This window comes from Armigeres subalbatus, chromosome 3 (assembly GCF_024139115.2).
Source record: "Armigeres subalbatus isolate Guangzhou_Male chromosome 3, GZ_Asu_2, whole genome shotgun sequence".
NCBI classification, from domain to species: Eukaryota; Metazoa; Arthropoda; class Insecta; order Diptera; family Culicidae; genus Armigeres; species Armigeres subalbatus.
In genome coordinates, this window is record NC_085141.1 from 320,419,357 (window position 1) to 320,430,234 (window position 10,878).

Here is a 10,878-nt window from a genome sequence, read left to right on the forward strand (position 1 = left end):
CCCTTGAAAAAGACACAATCCCCATGTCGAAACGTCGGGTAAATAATAAACTCGTAATAATTGCAAGACTGAGTAGCTGTTCAACAAATATAATTAAAACGTACAGTCGATCCATAATCAGGAAAAATGTTCGTATTGTCCATAAGAAATACTTGGGAGATTCCATTGGCTGAAAGCTACATACAGCAGGTCGTTTGGCTGAATAGGTTATCAATCCGAAAATGCCGTTTTGCTGGAATGATCGTTTACAGAAGGAACCATTTGGCCCAAAATGTAATTTAGCCCGGCGGGTCTACGGCCAAATCCAGACCAACATTTGAAAAGGGCGTAACAGCCAAAATTTATTTCTTCAGATTCCTCGTCCACATATATAACTATTAGCTATATATGTAGACAAAGATTCAGAAAGAATAAATTTTGGCTGTTACGCCCTTTTCAAATGTTGGTCTAGAAATGTCAATGACTAAAAGGGTTATATGGTCAAAAGTATCGAACCGTTTGGCCAAATGACATTTACTCTCTACTTTTTAAGTTGATACTGGCCTTTAAGCCAAAAGTCATCTAGCCAAATTCCATTGAGCCGATTTGAACGTCCTTCCGAAACTGTTATCAGGTCGAAAATGGTTTGTGCAAAAGTGTAATTTGGCTGATAGCAATAACAGCCGAAAGTAACATTCGGCCAAACAGGTAATATCGCAGAAAATGCATGTTTGGCTAATTTGCAGAAAGGTTATTTGACATTTGAAAGGACGGTCTTAATGGTTCTTTCTGACAAACGGCATTTTCGAGCAAATGATCTATTCATTCAAACGACATTTTCGGCGAAACGGCATTTTCAACCAAATAACCTGTTTAGGGCATACAACCTTTTCGGTCAAATTGCCAGTTCGGCGGAATCCCAGCAAACACAAGATCGTACAAAGTGGAGGCCATATACGCACATATAGCATGCAGTCAAATGGAGGAATGCGCCTATATCGCCTCCACCATGTATACTTAATCGCTAGCATATGCGACTTTGTGTTGGCTGGGATGTCCTTTCGGCTGTATGTCGCTGTCGGCCAAACTACATTTTCGGGTAAACCATTTTTGACCTCATAACAGCTTCGGATAAACGTTGAAATCGGCTTAATAAAACTTAGCTAAATGGCTTTTGACTTAAAGGCCAGTATCGATTTAAAAAGTCAAGAGGTTAGGGACTATTCAAATATAACGTCCACTACTTTTTGAGATTTCTAGACTCCTCCTTCCCCCCCTGTAACGCTTTTTTTGTATACCTAGTATATGTACTGTTACAAAATATTAGACCCCCTCACCCACTAAAACCTGTGACGTCATTATTAAATGACCCTACGTAATTTTGCTCAAGGGTCATTTGACAATAAGGCTAAACAAGTGGACATTTTTTAACCATATAACCCGTTTAGTAATGACATTTGCACTAGACGACCTGTTATGGCAAATGGCTTTATGGCAGTACGGATGTATTTCACTTTCGGCCAATGGAATTTCCCAGGAATTTCTAATGAACGTGATGAAGAATTTTCTGTAGAAATCCAAAGAAAATCCTAAAAAAACTTCGAACAATTTTCCTTTGAAACCCAAAGAAGTTTTTGTTGAAATATACGTTTTGAACTATCTTTCACGGAAATTCTGAGAAGTTTTCCGTGGGAATTCAGGAAAATTGTTCATAAAAGTTCCAGAAAGTTTCCCGTGAAAACTTCTTGGAGTCTCCTGCGGGTATTCCAAAGAATTTTCTGTTTTGACGTTGGCTATGCCAAACTAGCCATCTTTATTAATCTATACTGAGAAAACCAACAATAAAACATCCTACCAGTCGCAATCTCCTACAATAATGAAGAACTTTTTGTTTAAATTTTGAAGAATACTCATCAGAAACTTAACAGGAACTTTCCATGGATATTTCGAATATTTCCTTGTAGAAATTTGGAACATGTTTTCGTGGAAATTCTGAAGAGATTCGCATGTAGGATCCGAAATATTTTCCGCTGAAATTCCAAACAATGTTGAGAATCATTGAGAAATCCAAAAGTTCATTAGTTTTTTTTCGGCGGAATTCAAAAGAATCTCCCGTTAATGTCTTGAAAAAAGTCAACATGACCAATTCAGCTGAACGACATTTTCGGCCTTAAGACCATTGCGGCCAAATGGCCCTTTCTGCCAAACGACCATTTCGGCCAATTGAGCTATTCGGCTAAGTGGTGTTGCAACGAAGAACGCAAGTTTGAAATTTACATTTTTATTTTTGAGCCGGTCCAAGTAGTGATTTACCCTATTTTTGCCTTTTTCGTATACTAAGTATACGCAAAGGTTATATAGGGTTTCTTATCCCATTCCCGGCCTAACTTGCATACGACTGCATTATTTAATTGATATTTATGACAGGAAGCAACTTTTCCTGAATTTTGTGGGCTGTATAATACTGCATTGAGGTTCACTTCTGATTAAAAAATAGCTATCCGTGCTAAATATCGTTCAAAAAAACTTTTATTTGATTTTTATTAACGAGGTCATGATTTCAGTCATAGCGATTTAATTTCCGGCCCACTTCCAAACCAGTTCCCGGCCTAAGCAAAATTTTGCTCAATCTCTCAACTTATTACTCTCTTTCTCTCTCGGGACGGTAGAAAATGCGACGTAAGCAAAAATATGCACGTTCCACGACAACAAGATGCCAGATGGTATTATTCATAATCATTTTTATTTGGTTGAGAAGATATATTTATTCATCCAAATTTCTTCCAAATACTTAAAAACAATATTTTTTTCACCTTTTAAAATCGAGAGAATTAAAAATAACATGATAGCGTCAACGTATTAGACAGTTTTCCTATTAACAATGAAGGATCATTTTCATACTCCTGGCGTTTTGGCAGCACGGTGCGGCAAGAAGTTCTTGGGTCGAGGTGATTTTTTGTTCGGTTTGAGGATACATTTTAAAATGTATTCTAATGTGTTTAAATAAGTTCTAGTGAAACGAAAAATTAGGAAGAATTGAAGCGCGTGTGTTTAGAATTATGGTGTGATGATTAATATTTTCAATCAATGGTTGTATCGAGCATCGGTGTTTATTTGATGATACCGTTTTGTAAAAGTGGAAAGAATCACTCCGGCTCATTGGTGTGGCATCGGAGAGCGAAGTTTTGAAATCTACATTTTTATTTTTACAACTGGATCAATTAGGAGTAAAACAAGTGGTTGAAAAATATTGAGTATTGTGGAAAATAAATGGGCGAATTTTTTAAAAATTATCAATCATGAACCTACGGCTTTCAAACAGTATAAATCATTAGTTTTCTGTGCAGTGAGCCGGGAACCGGGTCCATAGGCCCAAGTAGTGATTTACCCTATTGCGTTGCGTTGTAACGGAGTATTTCGTAGATTGCATACTGATAGTTGTCATGTATATTCTTTACCATTCTTACCCCAATTGCTTATGGATTTCCATTTGGGATTCAATGGAAATCCAATTGGGGGTCTAAAATGATAAAACATGAAAACTATCATTGCCGGCCACGCCCATCTTCTCCGTTACTAGGAAAGGAAGGAAATGATGATATGACATCTACTTAACGAGAGGCCAGCGACTCACCGACGCCCTCATAGATGTCAAGGAATTGGATGGTGGGTAGGGTATGTGGTTTAGGAGTATCATTATAAGCAAATGATAGAAAATTTGTGGAAATACGTTGGGAGTGACTTTGCTAAGAAACTTATGTCACTCCATTATCCTTGCCGATGATTTTCCTCGGATGGGGCGAAGGTATTAGCCTTGCCCTGGCTAATAGCCTAGGTTTAAGCGCCTTTGCTCGCTCTCTGAAACGAAAAAAGAGCAAAAAGAAATTAAATTCCCCTTCCCCCCTGATATGATAATGATTTTGATCAACAAATGAATTCTAAGTGGATGAATAAATGATCAAACGGCTGCAAACAAGCCTCTATTGTCGTAGTAGAAGCAAACCCGCCTCAATACGACAGGCAGAAGCACATGTTTGTGATTCAAACGCGATCGACTGTTGTTCAATTTCGATACACATAGTTGAGTAGAGAGAAAAGATTCTCGCAAGGGCAGCTGTTGTATAATTGGTAATACGTCCGTGTTCTTAATGGAATAGTGCGGGTTCAAGTCCCACCGGCAGCCGAACTCTCCCTCGCACACCTCATAAAAAACACCCTCCAATGGCAAACCCAACTATGTGCATCAGAACCAACATCCCTTCCAAAAAGAAAAATCCGACCTCCCTTACAATTGATGACTTGTAAAAGCAAAAAGTAAAAATAAAAATATATGTGTAACAAAAAAAATAAAAACACAGTAAAAAGAGTATATTTACATTCTTACACATAAAAACTAACGCAAAGCGGTTTTCGGAAAAAATATATTCCACGAACTTTCCGACAATCGAGTCATACCTGTATAAAGAATTCATTTTTCTTTTCACAACATAGATGAAAAGACGTACCGAATTTTAGAATAACAAGAATAATGTTCAAAAATTACCAAATTTGGAAATTTGGTACTATCCCTACATTACCAGTGCTCTTCGAATTGTAGTTTCCAGCACCGTTTATTCGTACTTCTCACAGAAACACGTATGTTTCCTACAGCTTGCCGTAATGAAGTTAGTAGGAATTACTGGTCCAGCGTTGTTGAACATGAAAAGCAGCTATCGGACTTGTGATGCGCTCCGCCCCATTCAATCACGTGACATTCGGCTTTTCGTTGCCCATTAGCTGCAATTTTCCGTCTTGATGACCGTCTTCAGGATGTAGCTCCAGGTGTACTTCCTTGATGTCCATGAGCTGCTTTTGTTTTGTGCAATCTTTAATTAGGTATCAGCTTCTCTTGAGATTGATGAAATTACTATCCAATGGTTTTAAAACATTCAAAGAAATTTTCTAAAGAAATGTGACGCGTGAAAATACTTGGCATCCGTTTTCCCAAGTAGTGATTTACCCTATTCGCTCCAAAAACAAACTTTTTATAGAAGGCACGGAGACGCATATTGTTATATACCAGTTCGACGAATTGAGGGGATGTCTATGCTTTTTTTTACAAGTGAGGCCATAAAAAATCTGCGCGACAGACACCTCGAAGGCGAACAGGGCTGGGCTTCTCATGCTCCTTGTCTCGATCCCTTCGGGACCACGGGATGCTTCGAATACTTGGGGGAGAGGGGGGTTTCGGCTGTCTGTAGTCATGCCAGTTCCGGTGATGGATGACGTCCGCACTGGCGGTGCCCTACATACCCGAAGCACTTTCTTCTTCTTTCTTCAGCAGGTTGGCTGATCAAGTCACGAGGTCGGTCCTACGATTCTGGTTGGCAGAAGACTTCCGGTTCATCAGCGCCCCGATGACCCGAGGCTAAACACTGCTCACTGTGCTGGATTTTCCACCGAGCCGACGCTTATTTGCTTGTCCTTTCTCCATCTACGCTGCAGCTCTGACAGTATTTGCGTCACGACTCTGCTTACCGCATTCCACGTATCTTCATCGTGACACATTCGCTCTGCAATGTTGTCCGCGTTAGGACAGGCAGTCCTCTACGCGCTTCCACAAACGTCGGACAATCGAATAACACGTGCTTTGGAGTCTCTTCTACGTTGATACACCCCGGACAGAATGGCGATGACGCATGGCCACACCGGTGCAGATATGAGCGAAACAGCCGTGTCCGGATAGGAACTGAGTGAGGTGAAAGTTCACCTCTCCATGCTCCCTGTTCACCCACGTTGACACATTGGGGATGAGCCGGTGGGTCCACGTTACATTATCTGCATTGTCCCACTCCTGCTGCCACTTTATCATAGAGTCCAATCTCACCGTCTCTCTCACATTTCTGGTACCTCTCCATTGTTAGCACTCGATATCCTCTGCTATTGTTATGCAGATTGGAACAATTCGTAGAACCTAGAACATCTGTATTCACATCATTTGAACTGCGAATTATGCGAAAGAGCTCAAGTGCCTGGCAGACTTTTTGTCGAACCTTGAATTTTCACAAGTTTAGTCACATGATGCACCAATGTATTTTGACTCAGGGACAGGGTTTGAATCCAAAGGAGAATGAGAGAATCTCTCACTTATCATGTCTGTATACACTCTCGATAGGGTGGGTGTACCAATTGTCGCCATACATAAGAACATCTATTTTTTAAGAAATAAGTAGAAGACATATGGGTGAACTTTATTTATCAAGGAAAAGGTTTTATTTCCTGCTTCTTAGAACAGCTGTGAAAACCACAATAAAATTTGTTTTTATCCTCAAAATGGATTAATCCAAAATAGGAACGCATGCACCAGTTGTGGCACTATTCTTAATTTTGGTTCCTTATTTGGCAAATCCCATTGTTTTCTTATGGGGTTGGCCAAATAGGGACCACTAGTGCGACAACTGGTGCAAAGGACGTCAAAAATTAAGCAAAATCAATATTTACAATTATGATTTTCTTGTTTTGAAGGAGATCAAAGGTGTTATCGCATCATATGAATATGGTTTATCGATATGAACTTGGTTTGCGGTGATTTGATTGGCCATTTGGCATATAAAGCACTAGTGCGACAACTGGTGCTGTAGCCACAACTGGTACATCTAGCCTAGGTAGCATACCGTGTGAAACGTTTTTCGGTAGCTGATTCGGGGGGCTACAACCCATGATAAATTTCTTTCGATAAGCCCCAAATGCGGAGGGCACCGGTTCTGAAGATGCATTTCAACTTGTTTTACACATCTGTGCGGAAAAAATATGGCCCCCAACATGAAATGAGCGAGAACAAAGCTTTAAGAAAATTATGTTGAGCTATTTAGTGGAATGTCTTCACTTGTCGTAAGACGGTGGAATTCCATGGGATTGTACAAACTCGTCTTATGACAAGAGAACAAAGCGTTTTATTAAATCCCAGAGGTGGGGGCCGCCTATCCGAATCAGTTTTTCCACTTGTATACAAGTGCGATAGTTTTGTTTTCATGGCTTTTTATGAATCGAAGAGGTTTTTGCCTCTCTTTTATCGTTGTTCGTTATCTATTGAGAGCGATTTCGCCAATCCCTGCTCAGGGATATTCTCCAGAAAACACTCAAATGGACACATAAGATTGCAAAATAAGTCAACTTCTATGAACATAAAACATGCAAATGTGTAACCGTTCGCGAATTGTTTTGAGGTAATTTTAAAACACGGTGGCTTAAGCGCCACTCTCGAAGAGAGACCACCGGTCGTGTTCCCTATTTGCCTGACTTTTACAGACCCTTTACCTCTGGGGACTCTCGAACGGTCACTGGCTCCAAAATTACTTACGCTTAATATTTACTTCCCCACTGAAAAAAGAACGGAAAGCAACTTTCGAAGCCAACTTTTAAACTGTAGCCACGGCAAACGCAATGGGAGTGAATTTTCCCAGCCCCGTGAAACGCAATACAACTAAAAACTCAAGCTAACTTCTTCAAATCACTTAACGACATTTATTCTCTAATTCGGGTTGGACTATTTTTAACGGTACGGAATGGAGAAAAAGAGCTAAATCATGGCCATGAAACAACAAGCTCACATACCTGCGCAGGTTTTTGCTTCTCGATGCACTGATGCGTTGAAAGTACTCCGCCGAGAAGATGGCGACGATGTCCTCCGACCAGGTTGTGGCGATGGCGGCCGATTGGCTTTGCCACAGATGCTGCCGATTGGCGCGCAGCGATGGAGGTCGAGCTCGAGCGATATGGACGAAACTAAAGATGCGGAGGGAGTGGCGGCTGGACGGAAGGCTTCCGATTTTGGAATCGAGAGTGGTCCGGAATAACCGTTCCCTCAAGCTAGTAGCTTTCTTTCCCTAACGACCCGGCTTCGCGTACCTTTCCGGTTCACCGAGCGAGGACTAAAAGGAAGACTACTAACCGTCGGTTTGGGTTCGGTCCAGCGTACGATTATTGGCGACATACCACGGGAATTGGCTTGGGGATCTTACCTTCGACGGTTGATTGGCGACCGCCGAGTTTTCGCTTTTTGACGAGGGACTTCACTCCTCCTCCGTTTAACTACCTTTATAGGCGGGCCTTAGTGCACGCTCGAGTTCTCGATCCGTTGGACGAAATGGCGGCCCTGTAGACGCCACACGTATTCCCGTACCCGACTCCGGTCGAATACACAAAATCCAGCCCGCACCAAAAAGCGCAGTGCGCTGGAAAGTCCAATGCGAATTCTTTTCATTAACAAAAACTTTACATTAAACATTAAAATTCGTTTTACCTTTTTGTACGTTTCACTTAACTAACACGGTGTTCGCGGAATTAAAAAAACGCGTCCTAATGACGTCTGCTACTGTAGCTGGCACTGGTCGATCTCGGAAAAATGTGCGGCTTAAGCGCCACTCCGTTAAGGGAGACCGCACATTCCTTTTTAATTTGCCCGGTGAGACTCCGCTTAGGGCGAGTCCATTGATTATTTCCGTAAAAGAAAGCGAACGATTCAGCGCATCCACTTCCTACACCTGAACTGGGTATTTTACCTTATGCAACCAACCAAAACTGTCACGCTACGAACTGTTCCTCCAAAGATCCCGGTAAGACGTCACCCATGCCCAACAAGCGATACAACTTATGCTGTACGTTATTTTCTCATCATCGGAGATTCCACCCGTTTCCGCAAGAGGCGCGACTAGTATGGAAGAGACAACGCAAATACGCAAGACGCCACATTCATTTGCGCCACGCAACACTAATTAATCGACACGCAGTGACTAAACCATATTTCTAACATCTAAACTGAACAAACTACGTAGGTACTCCATGTATTGCTGGTAATAAATAACAACATTTATTTAGGGAAAATCATGGCCAAAAACAAGGAGATTTATTATAATAGCATGCTTCTATTTCGTGGTGTACGTACAACCTTTCTACCTCTAACCTACTCTAGTGCTTTTCTGTGCGTTTCTATTCGTTTTCTTCTCTGCTTGTGCTATACTCCATTCACATTCTTCAATCGACGATGCGGCGACCGATCTAGCTAGCCATGCACCCGGGTGGCTTACACAATAGGGTTGGGGGTGTTCCGAAAACTACGTGTACACGTTTTGATTTTACTCCCGCTCAACCGAAATGGTTATTGGACTTCGGGACGATTGTCCATTCGTCGTGATTCCTCGACCTATGGTCGGCAAAAAACTTTCCTCCGAGGCGTCCTCACCGGACGCCCCACTCCACAAAAAAGATCGATTGGAATAGGCGACTCACCGATTAGCTGCAGTAATTTGACGATGTGCTGCTGTGATGCATGCGCTCCTGGTACGTTGCGCGGCAGGGAGGGACTAGATGCCGGTTTAGACGCGCTTCCACGTGGATGAAGACTTTCGCGGGGGGGGGCGTCGGCTGAGTCTGGCCACGTTGTGGCTATTGATGACCACTGCGATGGGATAGCGGCGTGTTGGCGGGCCGCCGGCTTCTGATGGCTGCAAGAAGCCGTACTCTTCGCGTCGAAAAGCAGGAAAGCGTCGCTAGCAAGTAGATATAGCCGGGGCTATTCACAGAACATTTAGCACATTCACGAATTTCTTGATCAGCAGATTAAGCACTTTACCTGTTTCTTTTCTTAAACGCACACACTTTGTAAAGCCCTATTCTGAAGACAACTTTTGTTCTAAAGACTAACAAAGGAACAATGAACAGATTAAAATTAGAAAATATTGCCACGTCACTTAACTCACATTCAACGGATATTCGACTCGGACAAGCTCGCGACACTTCTACACTAATCTGCAGCTCGAACGAGAGTGAGATGTAACCTTGACCCTCAGATTAGGGAAGGTGACCTCGGCCGAACTACGGAAGTTCGATTTCCCGCGATCATCTTCGAAATAGCTCGGTAGTGTCAAAGTCTAAAGTCGGTTGCTCGCTCAGTTTCGGTTTTGATCGTGAATCTTTTCCCAACTTTCTCAAAGATAACAAATGGCCCTGACCTTCGCGAATGTTCTCATGGATTATTACCGTCCTCGCGAGCTTTCCCTAATGATTTTGTTTTATCTAATTTATGGCGCTGAATCTATTACCTCCTTGGCTATGGTGTCGTACCAGTTGATTCGATTCTAGTCAACGACGACTTTGATCAATGATCATGAATTAATCATTCTATCGTTTCTTATTCAAGTCTATCATTCGAAAATGTGATCATTCTATAACTACTCATTCACGACGATGGAGCGTAGGCTACACTACGTTAACTGTTAATTTAGAAATTTGAATAAAATAGACACAGCACAATTCACTCCAATCACATTTTACCTTTTAGTCAAACTAGCCAAACTCAACTTTAAATACTGAAAAACTTCGTAGCCTACTCGCAAACACTTCTAATCACCAGCGAAATGATCGAGTTCTTGTCTGAATTTATAAAGAAACTTATCCTTTTGAAAAACTTTGAAAAACTTTGCGCCAAATAAATTTTAAATGGCGACAAAGAGTGCGCGCCTTCGGTGAGTCGATAAAAACAAGCACATGAGAACACTCTCGTCCGGTTTGCAAATTATTTACGTAATGTAATGTTTCACTATTTAATTAATTCCAAATAATTTTAATTCATGATTTTACTTAAAAAGAGAAAAACGTCATTGTGGGGTTTGAGTAAGTTACCATCAGCGTGTGATTATATATTACCGCCTCAGCGGTAAGCAGCAAGCCATGACTTGGCCTCTTTTTGTTAGATCTCCGTGGCGTGCACACGCACCGACAGAGAGCTGCTGTCGTCGCATTTCGCTCCAGCCATTTGGAGCCACACATTTTGGCGATCCTGCCAGGCTGTTTTTTGTATCCTGACGCTGATTTGAAAAGGTGAGTTGAATTCAAGTGTTTAATATTCGGAAAATACAGTAT

At 41.6% G+C, this 10,878-nt stretch overlaps 1 long non-coding RNA gene across 1 annotated transcript; it reads right to left on the reverse strand.

The window, feature by feature from the left end:
• Positions 1–8,513: 8,513 nt before the first annotated feature.
• On the reverse strand, positions 8,514–10,197 carry LOC134220976 (uncharacterized). Its single transcript, XR_009982148.1, has 3 exons — positions 9,717–10,197; positions 9,590–9,649; positions 8,514–9,529 (listed from the first exon to the last, which is right to left on the reverse strand). It is a non-coding gene; the product is annotated as an uncharacterized LOC134220976 (long non-coding RNA).
• Between the last annotated feature and the right edge of the window lie 681 nt (positions 10,198–10,878).